Source organism: Lepisosteus oculatus, chromosome 19, assembly GCF_040954835.1.
Source record: "Lepisosteus oculatus isolate fLepOcu1 chromosome 19, fLepOcu1.hap2, whole genome shotgun sequence".
NCBI lineage: Eukaryota > Metazoa > Chordata > Actinopteri > Semionotiformes > Lepisosteidae > Lepisosteus > Lepisosteus oculatus.
Window position 1 is genome coordinate 997,738 of NC_090714.1, and position 27,263 is coordinate 1,025,000.

General features: G+C 39.8%; 2 long non-coding RNA genes across 2 annotated transcripts in view; one reads left to right on the plus strand and one right to left on the minus strand.

Moving 5' to 3' along the window:
* Nucleotides 1-6,314: 6,314 nt before the first annotated feature.
* Nucleotides 6,315-27,263, minus strand: part of LOC107078915 (uncharacterized) — a 95,947-nt gene continuing 74,998 nt past the window's right edge. The window contains exons 4-9 of the long non-coding RNA XR_011182604.1: nt 14,383-14,459; nt 10,201-11,875; nt 7,673-7,828; nt 7,450-7,534; nt 7,195-7,248; nt 6,315-6,733 (exon numbers count right to left, since the gene is read on the minus strand). This is a non-coding gene — a long non-coding RNA (uncharacterized lncRNA). The remainder of the gene's footprint in view (nt 6,734-7,194; nt 7,249-7,449; nt 7,535-7,672; nt 7,829-10,200; nt 11,876-14,382; nt 14,460-27,263) is intronic.
* LOC138224228 (uncharacterized) lies at nt 9,539-10,375 on the plus strand. The gene is made up of 2 exons (XR_011182605.1): nt 9,539-9,866; nt 10,185-10,375. It is a non-coding gene; the product is annotated as an uncharacterized lncRNA (long non-coding RNA).

A 27,263-nucleotide genomic window follows, 5' to 3' on the forward strand; every position in this document is an offset into this window, starting at 1 on the left:
GTCTCACTACAGAAAGGAACAAGTAAGAGGTTTATTCCATGCTGAAAAAAAGAAGAAGAAAGAGAACACAACGTTTCAGCCGTGGAGCCTTCTTCAGGTGTGAGGGATAAACCTATTACTTGTTCCTGGGGGACACAGCTCCCCACCTGAACTACTACGTCACTACAGAGAGGACCATTAGGCAACTGTGGCCATAATAAGGTGTTGTTACGCCAGGAGGAGCCGGAGGTCGCAGACCTCAGTCTCCACGGCAACCGGCCTCCTGCGCAGGCAGAGTCGCACACGGTGGCCACGCAGGTGCAGGGAATTACCTGTCTCTTCAGCTCCGGGTAGCTCAAACGCCCTCCCTCCGCCCACAGCCAGGCGCTCTGACACTGAGCTTCCTGCCGGATTAGGGACGTGCTCTTGCCACTCACCAGTAGGACAAGCAGAACAAGAAGTCTTCTCCTGATGCAGTGTGTCGGCATGGCTCCCTTGTCACTGCACCTTCACAGCAGCTAAGCCACCTGTGGGACTGTGCAGCTTCCAGGTCCTCCAGACAGCTCCCTGTCCTCTTCCGCACTCTGCACAACTTGTGACTAGACAGCCTCTGACCAACAGGCTAAGAGAACTGATCCTAGTCAGTCTTGAACAGAGAAGACTGCTGGGAGACATGGTACCAGTATTTAAAATCCACAGAGGTCTTGACAGCCAGCTGAAAACAAACCTGGCACAGGCAGAAACAATGGGGGAAGTTGGTTTAAAATTAAGAACATGTTGTGGCATTATCTGGTGAAAGAAGGATCAATGACTATACATATACAGTAAACCCTTGGTTCAGAAGACTTTCCTTTAACAGACTTTGGATTTGGCCAGTTTGCAATGATGGATTAACAATGGTTCCTTATAGTGGTAGGTCAATTGTTGATGACGGATCTGTGTTTTGTACACTTTAATGAAATGTATATATTTATGACACATAAAATAAAGCGGGTGTATCTTTAATAAAAAAAAGGCATAGGGACAATTTTTAATTGGCTGTGTTGATTGCAATTGTTAAAAAAATAAGTCAAAAGATCCAGTAGGTATACAGTATGTATAGCGCTGTATGTATATTTTTCTCATATTGTCATTTTTGTTCAGGCTGAAAGAATGTCATTTATAATTTAACTATGAAACCCAGCAGTAATGGACACTCTTCGCCTCTGTTAGTCTGCTAAAACAAAGTTTTACTGGGACTTCGTTTTTGCACAGTCTTCCACAGGCAGCAGTACACATTGATCCATCCATGCGTTTTCCAACAAATCCAATTCTTGTATAAAAACAATTAACCGTGAAATATTTTTTCAACTGTATTCTGAAATAGAGTTCATTTAAAACTTTATTTAAATTCATTTATTTCTAAAAACTGATATTTTGGAAGTCAGCTTTTCTCCGAAGCAGGGGAGCCTATCTAGGCTAGCGATGGGCGCAAGGCAGGACCCGGGAGCCAGGACAGACGCACACACGCACACTCACGCGCAGACAGCACCCCAGTGCCAGCCACCGGGCCGCAGAACCGCCCTGCACTGGTCTTGTACATCAAATAATCCCCGCCCAGACGTGCTGTTCCCTTCTAAGAGCTGGTGTATGTAATGATTCAGTTGGCATACGGTGATTTCTGCTTTATTTTAATTGCAAACACTATACGTGCACAGAGCTAGAAGTCACATTAGTTACTATTCAGTCTACCTTTGCTACTTGCCTAATGAACAGAAAAGTGGGGTTTTCAACATCTCTAACTAAAGTCTAACCCAATATTCCTACAATTTTACATGCCGTCTACTTTCCATTCAATGAAAAATACCTAACAGGCAACAACTTTATTCATCTTTCAAAGAACTGTGTCCTATCATTTAAGATGTATGCAAGTACAACACTGAAAATAATTAGTTTTTTTTAAATCTCTTTTTCTGTGTGTGCTTAAATTACAGGTTAATTTAAGTCCTTTGGTATTTTAAATAGAGCGCACATCCATCTTATCTTTTAATTCTATATATAAAAATTCCCCATAATTTCTCTTTTTCTGAAAAAAAAAACAGAAGTAAGGTAATCTTTCTGTCAAGTACTGTAAGCTCTGTTCTCTTATGCAAGGCGTTTGTACGTACTTTTTGCTCGAATGCTTTCTGCTGCTGAAAGCAATTACAATTATCTGCACTTTTCTTATTAGGCATGAGTAATGGAATAATACACCACTCCCTGGGTTCTAAATGGAATGAAAAAGATAAAAAGACCCTCTGCCTTTTAATTTATTTGCATTTTTCAGTAATATGCAGAATACAAAATAATGTTGCATAATAAAAACTTTATTAAAATATGCCATACACACAAAAACACAACCTATTGTAGTCTAAGTAAATCCTGTTCTTGGAAAGACCAAAATTGTCCTGTTGGGTTGAGGTCTGGTGATCATGACAACCACCCATGCTTGGCTCCCTTACCCTCAGTGAACCTACATACCTGTAGCTTCAGGCCATACTGTATACTACATACAGCACTGCATAACTTCTCCCTGCACATGTTCCTTGGATGCCACCGGTCCAACAGAGCATCCACAGACCAGCCCAAGACAGTTAAATTACTTAACTGTAGCTTTTGTTCCTCTAGCATTTCCAATCTCAACCAGAGCTGAAGAGAGAGAGAGAATCCACAAGAGACACACCACGAGTGAAGAGCCCGGTGATGTGAGGGACCAGAGGCGTGATCTCAGAGGAGATCAGAGAGGACAGAGGCATCAGCGAACTGTAGACTCTGAGCCTGAGATGTCCATAGTGGCAGTCACTACCCCCATGGCCTCACACACCTCTTTGCAATCAGCCAGCTTTCCTTGACTGAGTTCTTCCTCCCTGCTGCTTTCACCAGCTCCCAGAGTCTGTGCCTGAGCCTCTCCCAGTACTTGGGAGTCTTCTACTGGACACCATTTGGCTCGGGTGCTGATTCTGCTCTAGACCTCCTTAAGAAATGGTTCATCTCCCGCCAGGTAGGTCCTGACTCTTCAAAAGCACTGGTGGGTCTGTCTGGTTTAACGAGTAAAGCCATCGTCTCCAGCTCCTCCTGGTGTCTGGGGTCGCTGTGGGTTCTTACAAATCTTCTTCCACCTCCTCTTTTGTAAACTCCAGCTTTCCTGATCTTTTATCTAGTTGTAATGCTTAGGGGATGGTTTAAAGATTAGAAAGGGGTTGCACTGAGGTTGAGAAATTTTCATTTTTTGAATGTAATATATACTTCAGTCCAGTAAACTGGTGTTGAACATCATCCTAACAAGTAAATTAGCTACTGCGGTTAACCGGTTGAAAAAAATAAGTTGCAGTAATACAGTGTGGACTACTTTGACACGAAACTAGCGAAACATGAAAGGATGTCAAGGTGAAGTGTATTTAGAACTTCTTTACACAAAGAGTTGTGGGAGAGTGGCACAAGCAATCCAGCCATTTTGTTGAAACCAACAGCCTCTTTACTTTTAAGCAATGGCTACATGAGACTATCCAATCAAACTGATATCAGTAACCAAAAGGGCTACATGGATCAAATACTGTCCTCTCATTTGAACTTTCTCATGTTCTTGTAACTTATTACATGAACACATCAGCTGCATGACTAATTAGAAGTAGAAAGGTGGTAAATTGAGTGCATGATAAACGTTCACACACGAAAAATCTGACTTCTTGGTGCAGAGTTAAGACAGATCAGGTTATAGAACAGTAAGTGTCCTGCAGAGAACTTTAGAGCCCACAGCTCGCCTGCATATTGCTACATTATTTCATTCACATCATGCGGCTTTCAGATACTAATAAGGAATAAACGCACTGTGATTACTCAGTAGGCTGTGGGGGAAAAAAAGATTTTGGAACTTGTAACTCATGGGGGCTTCTGTAAACATGCTCGATATCTTTAACAAGTTTCCAGGTGGAGCCAAGAAAAAAAGCCACCTGCACCGTCAGACTGTGGCCACGCCCACTCGAATGACATCTCTCGCAGGCCACGCCCCGCGCACCTGTGCCCCAGGTTCTGCTGGAGAGAGCGGAGCTGAGTGAGTTTGTTCCGCGTCTTTTACCATTATTTTTTATTTTTCCTTTATTTGAATGTATATTACATTTAACTCATGTAATTATGTTGTCTTAACGTCGCAGATGAAAAGGCTAAAATAGTATTTTCTTTGGGAGCTAAATAGCATTTTACCGGCAATTTTTATTTTTGTTAGTCTGCAGCGCTTCACTTATTTTTTAAAAGCCCCTTGTGTACACAGACAACGTGTGTATTCTTTTTACATCGAAGAAAAACACCGTTTTAGCAGAAATAAAACGTCGATTATCCATATTGTAATCGTTTTCAAAAACTTGGTGAACTTTGTTCACAAAACCAAGCGTGCGCATTTATCCGAACAAATAGTAGCCAACCTAGAATTTAAAGTTTTTTTTCCCCATTGTTTTCCACAGTATGTCTAGAGATTGTTCTTATATTTTTGGTATAAAATTTCCTTTGCAACTAATGCTTTTTAGTTTCAGTGGTCTTTTAACCGTGTTGTTTTTGTGTTTTCAGTTCAGTAGTGTCTTTGGGCTGGACATGACTCGCACTTAATGGAAGAATAAACGTAAGTACAAGCATTTTATTCATTTCTTTACACCTGTCTTATTGAGATATATTCTATGCTCTCTGCCCTGGTGAAAACGTCGTTTACTACTAAGAAAACGTAGTTTAAATTCTCTTTAAATAATCTAAATACTTGTGTTCTTGTGTTTCCAGTTTGGTGTCTTCGGGCAGGACGGACTTGGCTCAGCTGCTGAAATTATCTATGTAAGTATGAAGCTTTTTATTCGTTTATACATATCGTTTTGAAGTACACTACAGTTGTCAGAAGAGGACTCAAACTAGGCGGTACTAGATTTCTCCAGGGCAGAAATGGTTTTGACCCGACAACACTGTAGGCCTGCTATTTTTAGCATAATTTTCTGCTAAAACTGCGATCAATGTCGCTTTTTTAAATGCGCATAATACAAATTCGTTAGAAGCCGTTTTAGCTTCCAAAATGCATCACAATAAGGATTAATTGTTCGTGCATTTACGAGCTTGTTTTAGTAAAAAGAATGTGCTTTTCTCTAATCGACACGCTGTAGCTGTATTGTGTTTAAATGTAACTGCTTCTATACCTTGTTGAACAGAACACTCTGTTGCACCAGGCTAATCGCTTTATTGCTACTGTATCTTTTGAACGTGTGAATCAGTTCAGAAACTCGATCAAAGTAGCTAGGATAATCTCGAGATCATGTTTGTAACCGAAAGTTAATACTGATTTCTGTTATTTTACAGGAAATGCAACGAAGTTCCAGTCTTCATTCCGGTCTCTGCCTCGACTGATAACTCGGAGAAACAGTAACGTGCTGTGTGTTTCTGTATCTTTGCTTGTAGTTGCAAATGTTTTCTTACTCTGTTGACTTGTAACACTATTTAGCGTTAATGTAGCCGTGCTTTGACACTTTGTATTTGAAATGCATGTTCATTTTCACTTTGAAGCCTGTGCATCCGACGTATTGTAATGCTTTGTTTTGTATGCCATTTTCGCTCAATAAATTGTTGATTGGACCTTGATTTTGTTCTTTGATTTCTTGTGCAGAGTTTTGTACCCCCTTGGCCCTGAAAACCCCCGGTGTTGGTGAGTTTTTTGGCGGAGAGATTTTGCTTACAGTTTGTGGCCGCAAGGGGACCCCCTATCGCTTTTTGACTTAAAAAGGTCAAAGGCTACCCCCTTTTTAAGCGTGTCCAGATTTTCCCGCCAAAAAACTTAGTATCTGGGGTTTCTCTCGGGGTGTGGTAGCAATCAAGCCGAGCCTCGCCCACCCCCCCTCATTGGAGAGGGGTAGGCGGGGGCTGGCTGATTGACCGCAGCTCTAGCCAGGCCCACTCGCTCCCGGCAGGAGAGGATGGCAGGTTGGTGGTGGCTTTGGTCCCTGCAGAGAGGCAGGTCTTCTGGGGTTGTGGACTTAGAAAACTGTCAGTTGCAAGCTGTGACTGATGGGCTGAGTCCGCCCTGGGTGCCTCCTCTCTCTCGGGCCGAGGCCATCTCCAGCCTGCCTTCCCCTCCTGCTGGGAGTGAGGGGGCTTGGCTAGAGCTAGCCTCCCTTCTCCTCCCCCCAGGGCTAGACCCACGCTCCCTCCTAGGGACCCTATTCCCCCCCAGACTATCTAAAAAGGCGGGCGTCCTCGCACTTTTCCAGGTCAGTGCGATGGGTTGTCGCCTTGCGGTGCGTGGCGCACGCGCAAGACAACACTTCACACCTTCGAAAATACAGGACAATGCAGACAATGAAACGAGTTTTTATTGCAGAATTCACAGCAAATACAATAGCAGCAATCAACAGAAAACATGCAGGTCAAGAATAAAATACAGCACTGAATCGGGACATTACAGATCAAGCCGCTGGTAACAAATCAAATGCAAGAAAAAGCACACATTGTCAAGAAAAAATTGCCGGAGATCGTCGGAGCGCCGAGAACCAGGAACCGCAGCACATACAATAACAGCAGTCAACAGAAAACATGCAGGTCAAGAATAAAATACAGCACTGAATCGGGACATTACAGATCAAGCCACTGGTAACAAAAATCAAATGTAACAAAAAGCACACATTGTCGAGAAGAACCTGCCAACGCTCGTCGACTTGCTGGAGTGGAGCTGGAAAGGAGATCGTCGGAGCGCAGAGAAGCAGGAGCCGCAGAACTGAAGGCAAAAGAAAAAGGAGCAGGTTAACGGGATATCGGACTTGTAAATAATGAAATATAAAAACACTCAAATTGAACAATAAACCATGGGAAAACACCAATACATCTCAGTCCTACTACTCCATTATTTAGAAAATACGTTCGGCCACACAGAAATCCAATGCTACTTGTAAATACAAGTCCAGGTAACAGCATGTAAAATATTCAAATAAACTCGGCTTTGAAAACCACCGATAAACTTTGTTGCTATTATCCATCTTTACACAATGCATTCAATAGATGAATAAAAGTATCATAAAAAAGAACCAGCGCCTTAGAGTTTACTCCACAAAAGCACCATGAAACGAAAAGAAGTGATTAAGTTGGTAGAAAACTGTTCTTTTGTTAAAATGCTGGGAAATACGTGTTGTTTTATCGAGTCACACAAATAGTTTAGCGCAAGGTAGGGACAGAACTTACCTTGGAAAAAACTCTTTCATAAGTGGAGGTCCGTTCTTCAAATCCTTTTGTTACCTGGAAAAATAAAGAAAAACTTACGAATTAGTCGGTTTAATCTTTACAACATTTTAGCATTTCTGCGTTATTATAGTCCGAATCCGAAGAGTAGAGATTACACAGCAACTGACTTTACAGCACATGTTTGAAGACAAATTACAGGTTTTTTCGTTAAAAGAAGAGCTAGATATACCATATTTAAAAAAGATATATACTTACATGAAAGGTAGTACAAGAACGCTGAACGCAAACTTTTAAAACTTCGAGAGCACGCTCAAACGAGCAGGAGACTCTTTTCGGCGTCCTAAAACACACATTAAAGAGAAACAAAAGCAATTAACAAAAGTTGCAATAACAATACATTTATGTCTAACTGTATTCAAAGTGAAATTTGAGTTTTTACATTAAAAAAAGGAAAATTTGAAATAAAACGCAAACGTACCTCACGACGCAGCAACTCTCCCCGCTGCCATCTTGCCGGGCGCACCTGTGGAACAGGTGGACGGGGCGTGTCCGCTGAGGAAGGTCACTCTGGGGGCGGGCTCGGCTCCTGAATGACAGCTGTGCGCTAGGTTACAAGGGCTCAACACTCACGCTACTGAAGATAAAAAGAAACTTGAACTCACCAAATCATACATAAAGTATAAAACGGCTGAAGATTTTCAGACAACCTAACACAGTAGCATTCCCCTACGAGTCTGATTGCTGGACTCGTTTAGCTTGCGGCCAGCTGGTCGAATCAAGAGAAATGTGCTGGAGAGAGACCCCTGTCGCTCCTAGTTAGGACTGCACCTCTCTTTCACTGCTAGTGCCACACCCATCCTGCAGGTGTCTCAGTGGTATAAGGGGCTGCTTTTTAGAATTGACTTCCGAACTACGCAATTATAAAGGACTTAAACCCCCCATTTGCCCTGTTTTGGAAGGCCCCGAAAATGGAGCCCCCCAAAACGGCCGGCGTGGTAGAGAACAGCCCCTTCGACAAACTCACCCCGACAGCATGAGAGCTTCACCCGGGGACTAGGTCTCAGACCGGGGATTAGGTCTCAGACTGACGGGGAGGCTCGGGGCTCGACTTCAACTCACAGGACTCTCCGGGAGACGATCCGATGTCCGATGGTTTAGCCCGCGGAGCCACCAGGCCGGCCATGTAGAATACCGGCCATGTACATCTCTTATTCAGCCTAAAGCCAAGTCACAGTCCCGAGACGAGGCGGTTTCCCCTGTTTGCTCTATCACCAGACGTTATTTTTTTTTAAATGTCTGTAATGATTCTAAAGACAACTTTAATAAAACTACATGGACGATGAAATTGGTCTAAATGTTTTATACCCCAGCTGGTGTTTGGGCAGAGTATCCCTTTAGTTCCTTAAGAACAGTAGGTGTCACGCCAGTATATTTATATTTCCATGGGCGTTTGACAAGGTTCAACATAGAACTTTGAAGATTAAAGATTTAAAAATCAAAAGCCAAGGATGTAAATAGAAAGTGAACTGGTGTATGCATAGAAAACAGAATAGTGACAAGGATGTCATAACTAGTTTTGCAATCAATGGGGCATCACATCGCTTCTTATTATTACTATGAGAGACGCTATTATTTCATATACTATCATATGTGAAAGTTATTGCAGTCAAATGCACAGTGCAGGTAGTAAGGTGTTGTTTATGAATATCCGACAGCTGACAATAAACTAGTGGAAGCAGAGTTTTATATTAACTCATAAGTATCATCTCTAAAAGAAAGAGATGCAAATTCATTTTGATTAATTAAAAAGTCAATAAAAGTCTATATCGTGTTCTACACTGTATACACAGGTTCTACAGTGAAAAGGGAACCACGGTCAGTGAGTGACGTACAGTACAGTAATCACAGTACAGTAATCACAGGTGAGACTGACTGTCAAACACTAACAGTATAATTCTTACTGCTTGACCCAAAGCTAAAATACAGGAATTCTGAAACACTGTTTCTGGCGCAAGGGTGTCGCTAACTTCTAACTTTTACTATTGATGATAGATGGGGATGAACATTGTATTTTGAATTAAACTGTAAACAGATCGTAAATCCTCAATTAAAGTTTTAATAAGGTTATTTCATCAGCGGTGTAGTTAAAAGTATGGAATGGGATTGACTCCAATTAATTGTCGGAAAGACTGAGGGATCCATGCCAACTCCAGAATCCAACCCGTGTGTTACCCATTTCTGATTAATTAACAGTCCAGAGCCAGGTGTGATTAATCTTTATCCGCCTTCAATTAGTCTCCTTTAAAAATTGCTCTGGCAGCAGTATTGCGTCTTTGTCCTTAAATAGCGACTTTGCACCAGCAGAAAAATAATGCGGCCAGGAACAGGAGTTTAGAAATGGCTTTCAAAGAGATGTTGAATTCAAACTAAACCATCACCTTTCGTATTTTTAAACAGGCGAAATGGAACGGATCAATGTTGCTGCTATTTAAAATGGCTACCTGTATCTTTAATGCTTGCTCAGGTCTGTTAGTGGTGTTTCAGCAGGTGTCTTATTCCCTAGTTCCTCCTCTCCAGCTCCCCGGCCTTCCTGTCCTCTACAACAGCCTGGACGCCGAAGCGCAGAGCTCCCGTGTGCCGTGAAACTGGACAGATGAGCGGTCAGTTCGAAGGTGAGAATCCAACCGGTCTGCACTCTGCTTGCAGAGCCTCTTGCTTTCGGGTTTAAAGAAAGAGCGTTGTGTTTGTAGTCGGAGAACTCCCAGGACTAATTGACTGTTCTCAGTATGGCAAAGCAGTAGATTGTGAAGAAGCCCACAGCTGCGTTCACTTAATCTAAGTGTGGTGAAAATATCACGTTGAACATCTCCCTGCGAATAAACCTTATTTTTGCTTTCCAAAAGTGGTGCTACCTTTGTATAGGCTAAGGCGAGAGGCCAGAATTTGCGACTATATGTCTTAGAAACGCTTTTACTCCCCTGTTCAAGCAGCAGCAGCCGGACTCACCTCGCGGTCCCAGGTGCCCACCGTCTCTCCGGCCGGCTGTCCTGACTGGAGCGTTTCCTCTCCCGGGGCTCCAGACTGCGGACCGCCGGAGCGTCTGGATAACAGCCGGCCGAGTTACGACTGGACTGTTTTGTTCAGTTTTTACAATAAACTAGTATTTGTTTCGTTCCTTAAATGTGACTTTCAGGGTTGGGTATCTTTGTGTGGTCACTTTATGGACGAAGAGTGCATCCCCACAGGGGATCATCCTCCTCTTTCTTTTAATAAGCCTACATGCGTTTTTTTTTTTTTGCTCCTGCAGGCTGCTCAGAGTGCCTGTCAGTCATAAATGTTGGGTGCTTCATCTTCATCCATGGCAGTTGCTGCACAAGCGTCTTACCTGCACCTTGCCTGTAAAATTCCAGCTATTACTTAAATAGATAAAGGCATGCAGCCTGTGGACAAGCATTTGCTTGCTAACATAATGAACTTGCATTATTCCTGTTGGTAAAATTGAACACCCTTGCATTTGCTTATATCACAACCCCCTCTAAGTGAATATTGCTCTTGTGCTGACCATAAGGAACTGGACGAGCAACTCCAGCCTTGAGCTCTAGTCCTGCTTGCAGCTTGACTCCTGAGAAACTTAACACGCAGGAGAGACAAGAGACTCCAATGTTAATTGCAAACAGTCTCATGTAGGAATGTTTGTCGTTGGCAAGATTTTGAAAGGAAAATGCAAACATCTCAGAAAAGCTTAATGTGGTTTCCTGTGGATGAGCACAACATGAGGAAAAATGATCACAGTCCTGTATGAGCAGAGCAGCCTGTCCTCTGAAAGATCATTACATGGTTAATTAGCACCTGTGTGATGCTATACCACACACCCACTATCTGCTCCACAGCACTACAGCTGTGAACACCCTTCCACATTAGAGTAGGCATTGTGAGGACAGACTCAAGCGTTGAAGCAACTTAATTTTTAAAGATTAAGTTATGTACAGTATATGCTGAGAGGAAGAAGCACTCACAAACTCGTCAAACATTTAACAGTGACAGAAAAACTAACATTTAAGGGTTTAATGTGCATGAAGCAGAATCCAACTCAAAAGCTTTTCTTTACAGCAATATTCACTGTTTATTACTTTAGAACAAATACATATCAAATGTAAATCAATCTTAATGTCTTTCTGGGTTTCAGAGATCTGTCTAATCCCCACATCATAGACATAATGAAAGAAACTGGAAGCTTACTCGGAAAAAGACATTTTGTAAAGAAAACCATTCTTGATTTGTTTAAGCCAGTTTACTTTTCCTTTCTTTCAGAAAGCAAAACATGAAACACTGAACTATAAATTGATTCTTTGAAGCACAAGAGACAAAGAGATACAAGGTTCAAATGTGTTACTCCGGTGCAGAGCTATGTTTATGAAAACAGAGAATGTGTATTAACAGATACAATGATCAGTATATTGTTTTCCTAACAATTCAATCTTGTTCATATCAACATTTGTCCCAAAAAATTAGTAATGGTCTATTTTTTTCTCCCTTGCATCATTCCTCCCTCTTAATGATGTAAGAACCTGCTGTTCAGAATGACCTCTCACGCAGGTGAGGCTGCAGACTGTTGAGTGTCCAGGTGGTCCTCATGATCCCCCTAGCTCAGGGACTCAGGGGAAAGGCCTGATTGTCAGCACTGTTGAGAGTTGAGAAATACAATCATTCCATCAATCAATACAGGGCACTAATATATACTGTATATATACAGACACCCACATTTAACTGCAGATACAAATATAATCCCCACACTTCAAAACAACTCATGACAGGTTTTCTGTAGAATTGGGTCGTCAGCACAGGGAGGGACAGTTGCTCAAGCCTAGAGGCAAATATAATCAATACAAAGTCTATTGTTTAATCATTATATATGATAAAGTGTATATCGTTATGTAATTTATTATCTCAAAGAACTGTGCTATAAACAAATTGCCAGAGAAGCCTAACCTAATTAAAGCTGTCTAAAATAACAGCAAGTGTCAGGGATGGATTTCTGTTAGGACAACGTGGCCCTGAAATCATACCATTCATGCTCATAACCTTTTATCTCATCTAAATCATGGGGTTAGTCTGGACTCGACATGCTTAGTACAGTAGTAAGCCCAGGAGCATGTACAATTACCTGTTAGCAATACTGAATCCCAGTCTAAGTTGAAATGACCTGTCTGAGCCCTGTTGGACCCAGGATATTTAAAGTCTCTGTACTGGGGCTTTGGTATGGAAATTATGGGCCACAGGGAAGAGTGCCACCTACTCGGCTGTCAAAACAGACAGCCAATATGCAAATAACAACATAACATTAAAACATCTTAACTTCTTTAAAAAATACAACCTCTGTTTCACCTTCAAATACCTTGCCTTTGTATTGATGGTCCAAGTGAATTTTTACACAATAACAGTGCCAAGGCATTTATATTCTTTTAACATCTTTCAATATCTTTTCCTTTCACAGTTACTTGAACTTGAACTTGAACTTTATTGCCATATGTAACCGGTACTGGTACAATGGAATTCTTACTTACAGAAAGTCTCTCGATTATAAAACAAGTGTAAAAAACAAAACAAAGTGCAAACAGTGCATCAAGACAATGTACAAACAAACAATAGACAATGTGCAAGTAAACATGCAGACAGTTTGAATGTAAACAATACAGACGTGTAAACAATGACTGGAGACGTACAATTAATAAATTACAATGAGGTAGATGGTGATGGTGTAGGTGTGGTCCGAGGGGGATGGCTAAATGTGTTCGCCAGTCTCACTGCTTGTGGATAGAAGCTATTGAAGAATCTAGTGGTAAGTGTCCGTATGCTCTTATATCTCTTGCCTGAGGGCAGTGGGGTGAAGAGCTCATGCCCTGGGTGGTGACTGTCCTCTGTGATGGCCAGAATTCTACCACGGCAGCGGTCCTCATAGAGCTGTTTAATCTCGGTGAGACCGCAGCCGATGATCTTCTGGGCCATATTGACCATTTTCTGCAGTGCCTTTCTTTCTCGCGAAGAGGTGTTGCCATACCACACGGTGATCCCGTTGGTGAGGACGCTCTCGATAGTGCAGCGGTAGAAGTTCACCAACACATGTGTTGGCATCCCCCATCGCTTGAGGCACCTCAAGAAATAAAGGCGCTGCTGAGCCTTCTTCATGATAGAGTCAGTGTTCACAGTCCAGGTTAGATCTTTAGAGATGTGAATTCCCAAAAACCTAAAGCTGGTGACTGTTTCCACTTCCGTTCCATCAATACTGAGTGGGCTGTGAGTGTGTGGCCTGTGTCTCCGAAAGTCCACTATTAGCTCTTTCGTTTTCTTTATGTTCAAGTCCAGGTTATTGTTATGACACCACCTAAGCAGCTGTACAACTTCATCCCTGTAAGTGGACTCGTCATCATCACTGATCAGTCCTATTATAGTGGTGTCATCGGCAAACTTGATGATGCGGTTATTGCTGTGTCTTGCTGTGCAGTCGTGAGTGAATAGGGAGTACAACCTTGGACTCAGACAGCAGCCTTGTGGGGTTCCAGTGCTCAGGGTGAGTGGTGTTGATGTTTTATTGCCTATCCGCACCACCTGTGGTCTCTCGATAAGAAAGTCCAGCAGCCAGTTGCAGACAGAGTTGCACAGACCTAATCCCCTGAGCTTTGTCACCAGTTGACAGGGTATGATGGAATTAAATGCTGAACTGTAGGGTTACAGGCTGTGATTCTATTCATCATCATTAATTGGCAACATCATCCACAAAGCTGGTAATAGTGGTCTACACAATCACTAGTGTACAGTGTGAAAAGCAGTGGGGACAGCACACAGCCTTGGGATACCACTGTGCTGGTGCTGATGGTGAGAGTCTTCCCCAAGCTCACTCACGAATACTGTCACCGACCAGGAAGAAGACTGTATATCTACTGAGTAATTGTGTCATGTTCTCCCACATCCAAAATCTTCCCTACCAACCTGTTTGCTTGCATACTGTTAAAAGCAGATGAAAAGCCAGCAAGAAGTACACACACATAGGATGATAGAGTTTCTAAATGCTTGTACTCTTGATTTAACAAGGCAACAGTGTTCTTCCACTCCTTGTTTCGCTCTGTAACACAAACTGATAAGGGTGCACTGGTTGCCAAATGAAGATGAAACAAAACTTTTTGTTCCTACCTGCATTGTGGCAGCTGTGTCCTCTAACAAGCTCAGTGTGCAGGATCTCTCCTTCCCAGAAGAAGAAGCCTTCAGGTCTGAAATAATCCACAATGCACACACTCTCGATTAAAACTGGAGAGAGTTCCTTCATCAACATGCCTCCACACACAACATTTGAAACTGATTAGTTTCCACCACCCACAGCAGTCTGAATAAATACCATACAATACACATGACAAACTTATATACATCTACATACCCACAAACACAACATTTTTTATACTGTAGGTGGATTCTGTTGTCAAACATGATACTTATAATAAGAGCTCAGGTTTAACTCATTTGTGGTTATTATAATGCTAAGAGTATTTATGAAGACGTAAAAATGATTCAGAGGTTAGAAGGTTGCCTTGTACTTAATTTAAACAAAACACATCTATCTGTAAAGTTACCAGTTTCTTTTCAGGAATTTAAAACATATCCTCCTTCACAGACCTGTGTATGAAGATTGTCATCTAGTGTTGTCACTGGCTACCTAGAAATCAATATAATTGGCTGCTCAGTTCCTTACATCTGGCCAATTGAATTTGAATAGATGCCTCCTCTTAATAACCAATAGAAACAGCTCCTCAGTATATGAACAACTGACCAATAGGAAATACAGGTACTCCAGCTCCCAGCTAACACTAGAGCTCATCTCTGGCTCCTACCCCTCTTTGAAATACCAAGACACAAAGCAATGTGCATGAAACACCCTGAACATCTACATTCAGCATCACTGACCAGGAGTTCTGCAAAGGCACTTTACTCCACAGCTTCAGCTCACCCCAACATAGCTCTCCCATGAGCTGGCACACGCATCCTTTACACAAGATCCCAGCACATGTAGCTCTCCCTACTGGACAGCATCACCTACTGCATTTCCAAGCCACAGCAGGGCTTCCCAATTCCTACAGGTGATCAGATTGCTTCAGGAACAGTTCTGGTTGGATTTTCCACTTCTCACCAAACAAATCCCAGTATTCCAGAGCCACAGGAGCATGGGCAAACATCACACTGAATACTTCTCATGTTCCTCTCCAATTCAAAGCACAATCTGAATGCTTTCCTCCCAAACTTCTCTTTTATAAGCCTTTTCATTAATTGCAGGGGCTTGGCTAATTCCATGGGAACCTATCCCAAAAGCTCTAAAATCCTCATGTGGAATGGCCAGGTGTGTCCAGCTCAATAACGCACACCAGCTTCCAGATTCCTGCCTGCTCAGAAGCCATCTTGGCTCAGAGAAACACCTCAGCCAGGGCTTGAGCCAAAATGACAGGTTCCTACAGAAGCCTTCTAGGGACACTACAACATTGCTTTAATCAATTTTCTTTGCACATTATTAGAAGTGTGTTCTTTCTAAACATTTCAGCACAGCTCAATCTATTTCAGGAATTGATTTAAGAAATAAATTAAGAGAGAAAGGTAGTGATTTGGTTATGGATTATATATATTCCTTAAACAGATTTGTGATTTTAAGGTTGACACTAATTTCTAACCTTTTACTATTGATGATCTGAATCTCTGGAAATGAGTAAAGTACTTTGGATTCAACTGAACTGAAAATAAATCGTACATGTTCAATTAAAGTTTACAATAATAATACTTCTTCAATACTTCCATACAAAGATATGGATAATGACGTTTTATTTAAAAACTAAGATATATATTCAATTATTTTATGTGAAAATAAAAATATTTGCAAATATTAGCAAGGTCTGAAACACTAAGAGTTTCTAATGTTGTTTTGCTGAGGTGTTATAAACTACTTGGGTCAATTCTGTACATAGTGCCCCTATAAAAAATTCCTGGTTGTACTTTTTTTATAAAAAAAAACAGGTCGAATCTTTCAACGTCCCTTGATTTCCTTTGAAAACTGACACAATAAGAAACGGATTTCTTCTTTCGATTTTAAAAGTACTGACATAGCTACAAGTATTAGAACATGCAACTCTTTGCTATTATTAGCTTTTTAAGGCTAAACCCACAACTCTTGTGATTACAGTACGATATTGGAGCCAAATTTAATTTTCCTGTTCACACCAACACACAGGGAACACTGGTACTTCATGCAGAATCAAACGCAACCCCAGTGCAAACAGAAACAAAATTGTGGACATGCTTATCTTTGCAGGGTCACATAATTACCTGAAAAAGAAGGTGCTATATCTCAGGAACAAAAGCACTAAAATAAAATAAAGTTAATGAAAAACCCTGGTTTTGAAACATGGGCAAGCCATTGTTCAAGGAATTCATCAAGACATAATTCCTTCTTCATTATCACAACCCATAAATCGATTGTGAAGATGTCCAGGCAATATTATCTTGCTGGACTTAATTGCTTATTTCTCTGCAGCCATGTATGTTACCACCTTGCAGATCTCATCAGATTTCAGCAGCTCAGCACGGGCCTAATCAGGAACGGGATGTCCGGAGATCCAGGCTGTGCTAGTGAATCAGTGTGTGGCACTCCTTGCAACCTGACTTCACAATCAGAGCTCCAGCGAGGTGACAGGGGACACTGCAGGAGGTGAGGTCCTTTGGGTAAGGTGCTAAACTGAGGTTATTGAAGATCCCACCCCACCATTTGCTGGATTAGGGGTGTTAACCCTGGCTAAATTTCACATTTGGCTTGCACGATCTGGAAACTCACTTGGAGCTTGCCAAGAACATCCAAGAGCAGCCATTTCAACTGCTAAGCAAATGCCTACCAAAAAAATCAAACCCCTTTGTTTGGTGGGATTTATCACACTGTAAAATACTGAAAAAATCAAAGAGGCAGTGTGCGAGACATGATTTTGTTTCAGCGGGTAGGTGTTCTTGACTCTAAACAACCCAGATGCTCATTGTTCACCATTCAGTCTGAGGGTGGACAGGACGCCATACGGTTTGCAGACTGTCACTCTTTGCCTGCACAAGGAGAGCACACTCATGAAACATCTGTAGGGCACGCGGTAGAAACGTCAGGTAGTATTCCATGTCACACGCTGTTCCTTTGCCATCCTCGATACTTTCACAGCACATCTCGGAAACAAAAGCAGCTTTCAACTTTCAAGGGCACAACCCAGCACCAGGGAATGTGGTGGGCTTCATCGTTTTACGAGGCTCAGGGCATTCAGTAGAGCAATCGGAGTAAATTTCCTTGCTCAACAGCACAACAGCACACCCAGGAGCTGAACTCTTCCTTTCTCACTACTCCACACTGCAGCCATACACAGCATATATCATATACGGTATATCACTGATTTCATTTATTTAGATCATCTTTTACCTTAACTGTATTTAGTAGCTGACATTTAATACAAACGCAGCTTGTCTGAAAAATAAATTACGCATGCTTTGAATGTTATATGGAATATAGATATGGAAATATAATATTACAGCAGAACACAGCATAAGAAATATAAATATAAGAAATATCTGTGCATATATATACACATATACCAACTAACTGTATTCTAGCTCTTTACGACTGTACAGTGTTAAAAATGCGATGAATTATTCTCCAGACTTCATCAGGAAATGTAAGGGGAGCCTAGCCATTGTTAAAATAGTAGAATCAACCTTCCCCACAAGGTGGCAGCACTGCACTTCCATGCTTCCTCAAATCGCAGCCTCTAAGTAAATATTCCTAACCAGTCCCCCATTTTAATACAGGTAATTGCAGAATACAAATCTGTGACAAATGCAGTTATTTTTTTAATAGCCTGAGAAATACGAAGTATAAAACTGCAGTTTATAGTTATGCAGGCATTGTTATCTTTCAGATTTCATGCATGCTAAAAAAGGTGACATTCATGATAGAATGTGAGCTGACAGCATTAAAAAAACAGCTAGTTTTTATACATTTAACTCCAAAGTAAAACCTTTACATCTTTAAAAATATGCAGACTACTAATGTCTAGAGGTCTTATTAATAAATCTTCTGAGAGAGTTTTATGTCCACAAGAGATAAGGCAGTAAATCAAGTACTCATATTTATACTAAACATACCTCTACATTTATGCTGGTAATCTGATATCATCCCATGCTTAATAGAGAGAGAGCTAAAACCACCTGAATCATATAAGAGGTGCAATTATTTATAGTTCTTTTTGTTCTGAGATGGAATGAATCTACGGATTAAGTGGGAAAGGCATGCACATTAGTAAACTGTATCACTTAGCTTTCCCTTTTTAATTGCATATTCATAGGAGGTGGGGTGGAGGATTAGAGTTCTTCTGAACTCAAGAAATTCATTTAAGCTTATAAATAAGTCAGTCAAGACCTGCAGTTCCTGTCTTAATGCAGCAGTTGAGGTTAGGTGTAAGCAAGATGCCGGGGATTACAAAAGGTCTTGCACTGTATGTAATTGATATTATAAAAAATAAGAAAAGTTTATTTATTGTTTCGCATTAATTGTTCACAGAAATGGGTCCATTCATTGCCTTATTCTGAAAACAGTGTCTGTAGATATACAGGCAACGTGTGAAGAACATCAGAAACTACCGCAGTGTTGGGAGTTCATTATCAGATTTCATCTTTTGTATGTTAAGGCTTATATTTGTGCTCTGTTGGAATTAATGACCTAAAGCACTGACATTTGCATAGTTTTGTCTAGGCTCTATGGATGTCGTGAATCCAAGAACGATCTGATTAAACAGAAGCCGCAGTTTATGATGAGAAAGCTGAATCTGTTCTGGTTCTAGCCACGTTCTGAAAAATCTATAAACGTGACAAAAAAAGTTGCATTTGGAGCTGACAGCACATGATTTTTCTGTCTGGTATTTCTCTTCTCAGTGCTGTTTACATGATGTGATGTGTGTTTTCCCGAGTAGATGTACATGGTTTCCAGGACAATCCAGGAGGGTGCTGCACTTCACGGATGAAGGGAGACTCCACCTACTGTACATGTGAAGTGCTTTTGGAACCTTTGGGATGAAAAGTGCGAAGCTAATTCAAGCAGCCTTGCAAACTTCAAAAGCTGTATTCTTTCCTTGAAACTGTATTACAAATGCCTACAGAGACAAAAATCCCTCAGGCACATTTACCTAAACACATCACAAAATATTAATATAAACAAATAAAAAATCCTGAATTTTAAGGGATATAAAGAATAAGCATGTTACTCAAATGTTGGTTAGACTTTAAAATAAGAGCCCCAGATTCTTTATGGCTGCTGAATGAATATAAAAGTTAGAAATCTCAGGGACGTCTGATTTCAGAACCATGGTGCTTAAGAATAATGGTGATCAGAATATGATCACGAACAGCCTGCAATTCATATTGTTGACTGACTATTTCAAAGACTGAATGAAAGACTAGTTTCCTGCTCCCTGTTTTTTGTGTTTGTTCTATATTGAAATACAAATTATGTAATTAATCTATATGTATCTGTATATTAAAGCTATATTTAGCTATAAATCTGATTTGATTTTTGTGTTAAAAAGTGTGAGACATGCACCTAATTTTGAATGTTTTGAGAAAATCTAAGTAAATCCTGAAGTCAAGGACAACTACATCTTCCATAGCTGTTGCTTTCGTTCATGTCAAAAACGTGAAGATCAAAGGGTAATAATGAGATCATGCAATCTGCCTCCATCGCACACTGTGCTGTGAGAATCTGTTAACAAACTGAACTAGTTGTATCTGGATCTTGACTACATTGGTATCACAACAGAGCAATTCCAGAGCAGGAATTGTGACCTGTCGATTGGGCAAGTCATCAGAACCAATCAGCTCAGCTGCATGTCTTTGGTAGCCAGAAAGAAGCCCATGCAAACACAAGAGAGACTGTGCAAACTCGGCACAAAAGGCACTGCAACGCCAAATCAAGCGCTGTGCCCGAGAGCACAAGCTATGATACCGTTGGGCTGCCTTAGTTGTATCTGGAAAACTGTGTGCTTTATATAGTTACATTAGCGCTGTGAACTATGCAAAACAGACTTACTGAAGTCTCCTGTTCAGTTCTGGGGATTTGTTTTGTAGTGTAGACTGGGCCATCGTTTGACCACAAATATTTCCCCACCTCTCGTTAGGAAGCCTGTTTAGCTAAATGGTGTTCCGCGCTAGTTCTGAAATGTAGATTATCAGAGCACTGTATCTGTCTCAATCACTTAAAAATGCAACAATGTAAGGTAATGCTGTTACAAAAATCCTGGAGAAAGCAATAATGAAGATTATCAACTGAGATTTCTTCCCTGTGAAGAAACACCTGGTTAGAATTTTTAAAAAGGGGACCATTTAAGTACATAAGCTGTTAGTTTAGCTGCCAGATGGCAATTCTCAAAGAGCACCTGGTTCAACATCAGTATTCCTTTACCCTGTTTATGTACCATTCAGATACATTAAGGGATGATAGTAATAATTTTATATCCTCTCTATTATCCCTAATTATTTTGTGAAGTGTACTTGCAAACAAATTGGACTAAACCTGGCCATTTGCCATCTGGCAGGCAAGATTTTTATCCTTTTTTTCCTCTGGCTTATGGATCACTGGAATCTAAACACACGTTGCACAGACATAGAACTGAATCATTTGTCATTTGAGCGGCAGGCCGAATAATGTCACACAGACCAGTGCGGACCAAGTGCTTGCATATCTTTGTCCTTGTGATTTGTAGATTGCGGGCACGACTGCACGAAATACTTGAAACGGTTATTTCCTTGCATTTTGTGTTACATGATAACACATTCTGCATGACAATCCAAGACAACTTATAACGAGAACCCCAGAGAACATGCTTGAAGAATTAAATGTTGGAAACAATTAGTCTTGGAAGCAACTGAAACCAGTCTGAGATTGCAGCTTATGGTTCCCATTGTATTGTAATAGATGTCAGAGCCCACAATCCACTTGTTGTTGTTCAGAACAAGTACGTTAATAAGTGCTGCATTTTGGCTGTAAGGGCTGCGTTATTTTTCATTTTCATAGTTTAACATCAATACACCTTCTAAGCTTCTTAGATTCTATCTTTTTAATTGGTTGAGGAAGTATTATTCAACAAAGACACAGCACCTATGCACACTAAAGCAAGTTGAGAATTATAATAGAATCACAGACAACTCCTAAATGAGTTTAGTGTTTAAACATAGCAATAAGAGAAAAAAGGTGGTCATTCTTCAACACAGGTGTGACAGGAATCATTTGAGTTCTTGTTTTATGGAAATAAACTTCTGATGTGTGAGATATAATTGCAACCTGGTGACCTGCACAGGTGGTGATTTTAATTAGATCACAGCATAAGGGTTTTAAATTCTCAACCATTTGTTTTTCATGCTGAAGCATTAATTTCAAGAAACTTTTTTTTTGTGTGCAAAAGTGCCTTTGGCAATTGCAAGAAAAAAACCATGTTAAATGTTAAGAAGCCCCTGAAAGCATTAGTTTTGTAGTTAACATGAAAAGCAGCAAAAATAAATAAAATGTTAGCAACGATTGTAGTCTGGCACTTTGCCTGTGCAACCCACCTGCATATCAAAAGAACCTTTTTAATTAGTGAGGATGAAGCTTTTCTGTGTAAAACCTTTTATGTTATGTAACTTTTGCTTAACAAATGCTGTTATTAATGATAAATTATAATGGAAATCTCAACTATACAAATGTATAAAGAACAAACTGGAAGAAACTTAATTACTACACAGGATGCCAAGAAGGTGGAAGGGTCAAAGTGCACAGTAGCACAGAATGAATAATGCAAAGTACAGCAAAGTATACATCATGCAACAATTAAAATGAACCAGGAGCACAGAAGAAAAGACTGTGTCTGCTGTTTTACTATTTCCAACAAATGTTTCATTATACTGAGGAACAAGTGTGCTTATTTAAAGTCATAATGTCACCTACAGTCGCACTTTCCATGTTAGTCAGAGCCACAGTCATCGTGGAAGATTAAGCTACAATGTAATATTCTACTGTACATTTGTGGTCTACAGTTTCACCCACTGAATTTTCAATCACAGGAGTGTAATACCGTGATATCATTTTATCAGGGCATGGCTGTATCTCAAAACGTCTAAATCCCTACCATGTTATCTTGTTAAAAACCGACAGCAAGAGAAATGAAATTGTTGTTGACTTAAAGAAGTGCAAGCAGGTGAATCTAACTTGAATAGCCATTTGACTGCTTTGAAGTTTAATGAATGTCACTTTTCTTGCTCATGGTATATCAGTCTACTTTCAACAACAAAAAAAAACGTTTACGTAAAAGAATGTTTTTAGGACATTTATATTAATGAATGGATTCTGAATATCGCACATCTGTCCCAACTGTTTGGTTTTGTTTTGTTTGTTTGTTCTGATTTTTGTTCAACAAAAACTCTTTCGTGCAATAATTCACTGCAATGACAACAAAGTATAGAGCAGATTGATAGTCACCTAGCAGTTGACAGAGTAAGTGCTGTGCTGAGCCAGGGCTGTAGAAGACAGCTCCGGTATTTGCATGGCCAGCGAACTCTTAAGAGCTGTCAGGGTCAGGGGAGACTCAGATTCAAGTATTTTCCAACCCAAGATGCAGTAATACCTCTGGCTGTGGAACCAAGAATGAAAAGTCTGAGCTGGACCATGAAGAGTCCAGATTGTTCATTTAAAACGAAGTTGTGCAGTACAGCAGATGGACGGTCAGTGGTGGGAAAATGCACTGAAAGAGATGAAAATTAAAGGTGAACTGGAACTAAGCCAGCAATTAAAAGGTAATGTTACTGGCCAAATCCTCCACAATGTTTTTACCGAAGACGTGTACTGTACGTGGGCAAAGTGCTGAATAAGGACCTGTAAACTCCTACAAACAAGTGATTTACAAAAAAGTGATTTTACAAAGATATGATCACATTAAAAACTTGTAACAACATTATTTTTTTTTGTAAATACAGGTCAGCCTTTATGATAAGTCAGTTATATTTACCATCTGTTTTTCATGTTTAATTAAGGAATGATAAATGGAATCACAGCCACTCACTGATATGATGTGTTTTTTATGATCTAGATTATTTACATATTTTATTTAGATTTATGTGCAGCTGTTCTATTCATATAATCATATGGTTAAATCTCGTTTTGTCATTTCTGGAATAAAGACACTTGAAGCTGAACCATGCAATCCAGCATATCCTCGCATCAAACTAACTCTGTCACAACTCTGTAAAGAATCAAAAAGTATATCATGACCCAGATAAATCATGAATCAATCACTGCCAACATTCAACAGGTGTGCTGTGATAAGTATAAGACAAGCTACTGTTCAATCTTCACCTGAACTAGGAAAGAAACTATCTCACTGTTGTATTAAATGCCATAAAATATTATCAAATAACAAGACATTCCTACATTTTTGTCTTTTGATTGTGAAAGCATGTGGTCCATGCTATGGCTGCTTGTTATGAAAGATTATTGGAACCATAATTATTGCAGTTATATATAATATTTAATAAAAAAGAATCAACCAAATTCAATTCAGACAAAAAATGTTATTTTTCTTGTTACACTTAAATCACAGCACATAAAATGTTGTACTACAATACTTCTCAGTACTGTCAAAAAATGTGAGTTCCTGTAATTGCATTTTGTTAATTATCTGAATAATCAAAGTAATAATCAATTCAATAAATTGCATAATCGCTTCATGCAGCAGTAATTTAAAATTTAATCCTGGCTTCTCTCCGTAGACGATTTCATTATAAATCCACTATGAAAAAGCTCATAATTTTGTGAGATACTAGTCATTTAAATGCAATTAAACTTTAAACTTATTCAAAGAATGCTGTAACTTTTAAAGATTAAGTATTATTGTCTTTGGGTTCCGCAATGAATGCCATGATGGGACCAATACACTAACATGGTGAATTTGCAATGTGTGGTGCTATTTCTTTTGCTTGTTTCTTCCTTTAATCCATCAAATGCATTGAAGCAAATGTAAGATATATGGTGTTGTTGGATAGGAAAGTAATTACCACAACAAAGAAAAGAAGAAACCTGGTTTATTTTATATTATTAGATTGTATTCTCGCTCGCTTACTAATTTCTTTTATGCTTGATTGCAATTTGATAGGCTGTCTGAATGATAATTGTACCTAATAAACCATTGCATTTTAAGACTGGCAGAGAACTGCTCATTGTAGTGAGATGTTGCCTGAGCTTAAACTTCTTGGTTTCATGTTTTTTTCCCAGTTTCATTTCTAAACAAAACAAAGCAGAAAAAAACACATCCATGCTACTAAAACAAATGCAAAGTTAATCAATTACAGCCGTCATTGTAAAGAAGTCATTGAGTGGTGAAACAGACTATAAATGCACTAATCTGAGAATAAACAGTGGGATGCAGTTTAAATATTATGATTTTTCAGTGTGAGAAACATACTAAAAGACAAAAACAGAGGAACATTTTAAAACTTCGAGTTAGTAAAGCTGGTAAAATAAAAACATGTTTTATTCAACCGTGTCTGGGTGCTGACAAGGAGTCTTGGCATGTTTTTTTTTTTTTATTAAAGTGGCAACAAGATTTAGGAAACTATTTTCACACATGTGACCACGGAATATGAGTGTCTCTCCACGATGGAAAAGTCTAAAAATTACCAAGAATATCGTTTTTCTTTTTCCACTTTGTGTGGAGTTTTAATTAGGAGTATATAAAATAAGAATACGATGAAAGTCAAGTGTAAATTCGCCATAAATATATCAGTACATATTTGTGAAAGCAGGGGGGTGCCAGTTTCTTGATTGCTTTTTTTATATTTATCCTGCAACATTTCAGACATATCACATATATTGTATTGAGCTTTACCTAAGTGGTTTTAAGAATTTTTAACCCGCTTTTGGTGTGTGCGTGAGTTACTCAAGCTCCCGACGACTGCCTTTAAAATTAAGCTTTTGAATTGGAGGCCGCAACTAGTGAATTAAATTTGACAATTATAATAGCGGTATAATTGCAATCTGTCGCAATCTATTCAATATTATCATATCACAAACTTATTTGAACGTGATTTAGTACACATATGCGCTGTTTTACATTTTTGCAATTATAAATGAATTTCATGGTGCAGTTTTATGCTAATAGATTCCTGCCCACGAGCCTGACAGCAAACCGGAGCGAGGGGACAATGCAGTCTGGGAGATGGAGAGATTCAATAACGCGGGGGATCAGATTTCAGTCTTTTGTTTAACCAGCCTCAGTCTCAATGGGTTAATGGGCCAGAAGATATTGGCACCCCGCGGATTGTAAAGGCCGACAGAAGTGTGGATTTAAAAAGGTGTCAATAAATGTGTGAAAGACAATGAGGTAAAACACACATCGAATGAAAGGGGGACAAAGAGGGACAGATGGAGAGAGAGGGGGTCCGCGCAGTGACAGGGACTGTCAAGCGGGGAGCAGAGGAAAACTCGCCGCAACTCAAGAGCGTAATTGAAAAAGATCTGGGAGGCGAACCCACGAACAGTCTTTAATGGTTGCATGAAATAACCCAGCTAATTCTAGATTTTTTGTAACTATCCTTGTTTTTATCTGTATCCGTGGAACCAGCCCCCCTAAGAGGTGCACCTACAGTACTTTTAATAAGACAGTAACGTGTCATATGCCATTCAGCTCCCCGGAATGAAATGAGAACGTCACAAAAAAACAGAACAACTCGCAAAACAAAACACGATTAAGTTTTCCTCTTGGGTCTCGGTTCTCGCTTACAAATCTGGCATTGGTAGGCTTCATAGTTTGGTTCACTTTGAATCAAGCAGAAATTCAGCCCGCATGGTTTTCGAGTCACTGCAATAGTGGGAAACATTTGACCGCTAGACGGCGCTCAAATCCTTTTAATTCCATCAAGCTCAATTGCTTAGTTTAATTAAGGCGCAAATTGAGTAAATTTAATGACTCTAATTAGCCACGGATTCTATAAACATGATAACGTGTTTTAATTGATAAGTAATTATCTTCTGAGATTTTGGATTTTTTTTCTTTTTTTCTCAAAGCTGAGCCCATGTTTTTATCTTTTCCCCTAATATATTTATAACCTTTTGTTTTTATGTAAACAAGCTAGGGAAAATAATTATGGTAAATTATTTAATCACAAAGCTTTTCTGGTTTCTTTTGTTAACAACTTAGTCGTGTCTAATGTATCTAGTACACATTCAGAACAGCAACACAACATAATATGGTTTTACGAAAAGGTTTAATTTTAAAATACTTGAGGAAAAACGCAACTGAAGGTAATAAGTGAAAAATAAACCCCACTTTTTAAATCAATCACATTTAATTGCCAATTTGTATAAGCAATGTCCACACTGGCTTTGGTTGAAACAGAAAGAAAATGGGGAAAAAAAACTATTACAGGAAATTGGGGTTGCTACTGAAATTCTTGGTTAGTTAATTAGTGTCTGAACTGCGGAGGAAAAAGATCCTCAGATTTACTCTCTACAAAGAGAGAGCAGCACAGACAATTCATTAAGCAGACGGCTTGTAAATTAGAGCTAAGTTAACCTGATTTCCCTTAATTAAAACATCTTTTCTCGTTTACGATGTGGATATAAGTAGATCTCCAGGGTTTTGAATTTCCTACAACAGCAGATGGTCAGGCTAGAAGCAGATAATAGTTAACGCTTTCTTTGTACCAGACCCGAACAACGTGAGCTACCGACCCAGCAGAGGATTAAAATACAGGATAACAAAGAGAAATTAACTATTCGACGTCCGTGTAGGCATGGCCAGTCAACGTTAAAATTGCCCAACAGCACAAATATTAAACTGGAGAATGTCATAAAAGGTCTGGGAGTCAGAAGTGTCCTGTTCTGTTCTGACTTTAATCTGACTTTCCTTTAGCGTCTGGAGGGAGAAATTAAAGAACACCACACTAACCCATCCCCACTCATATACAAAATAAATTGTACAAAATGTCTTCAT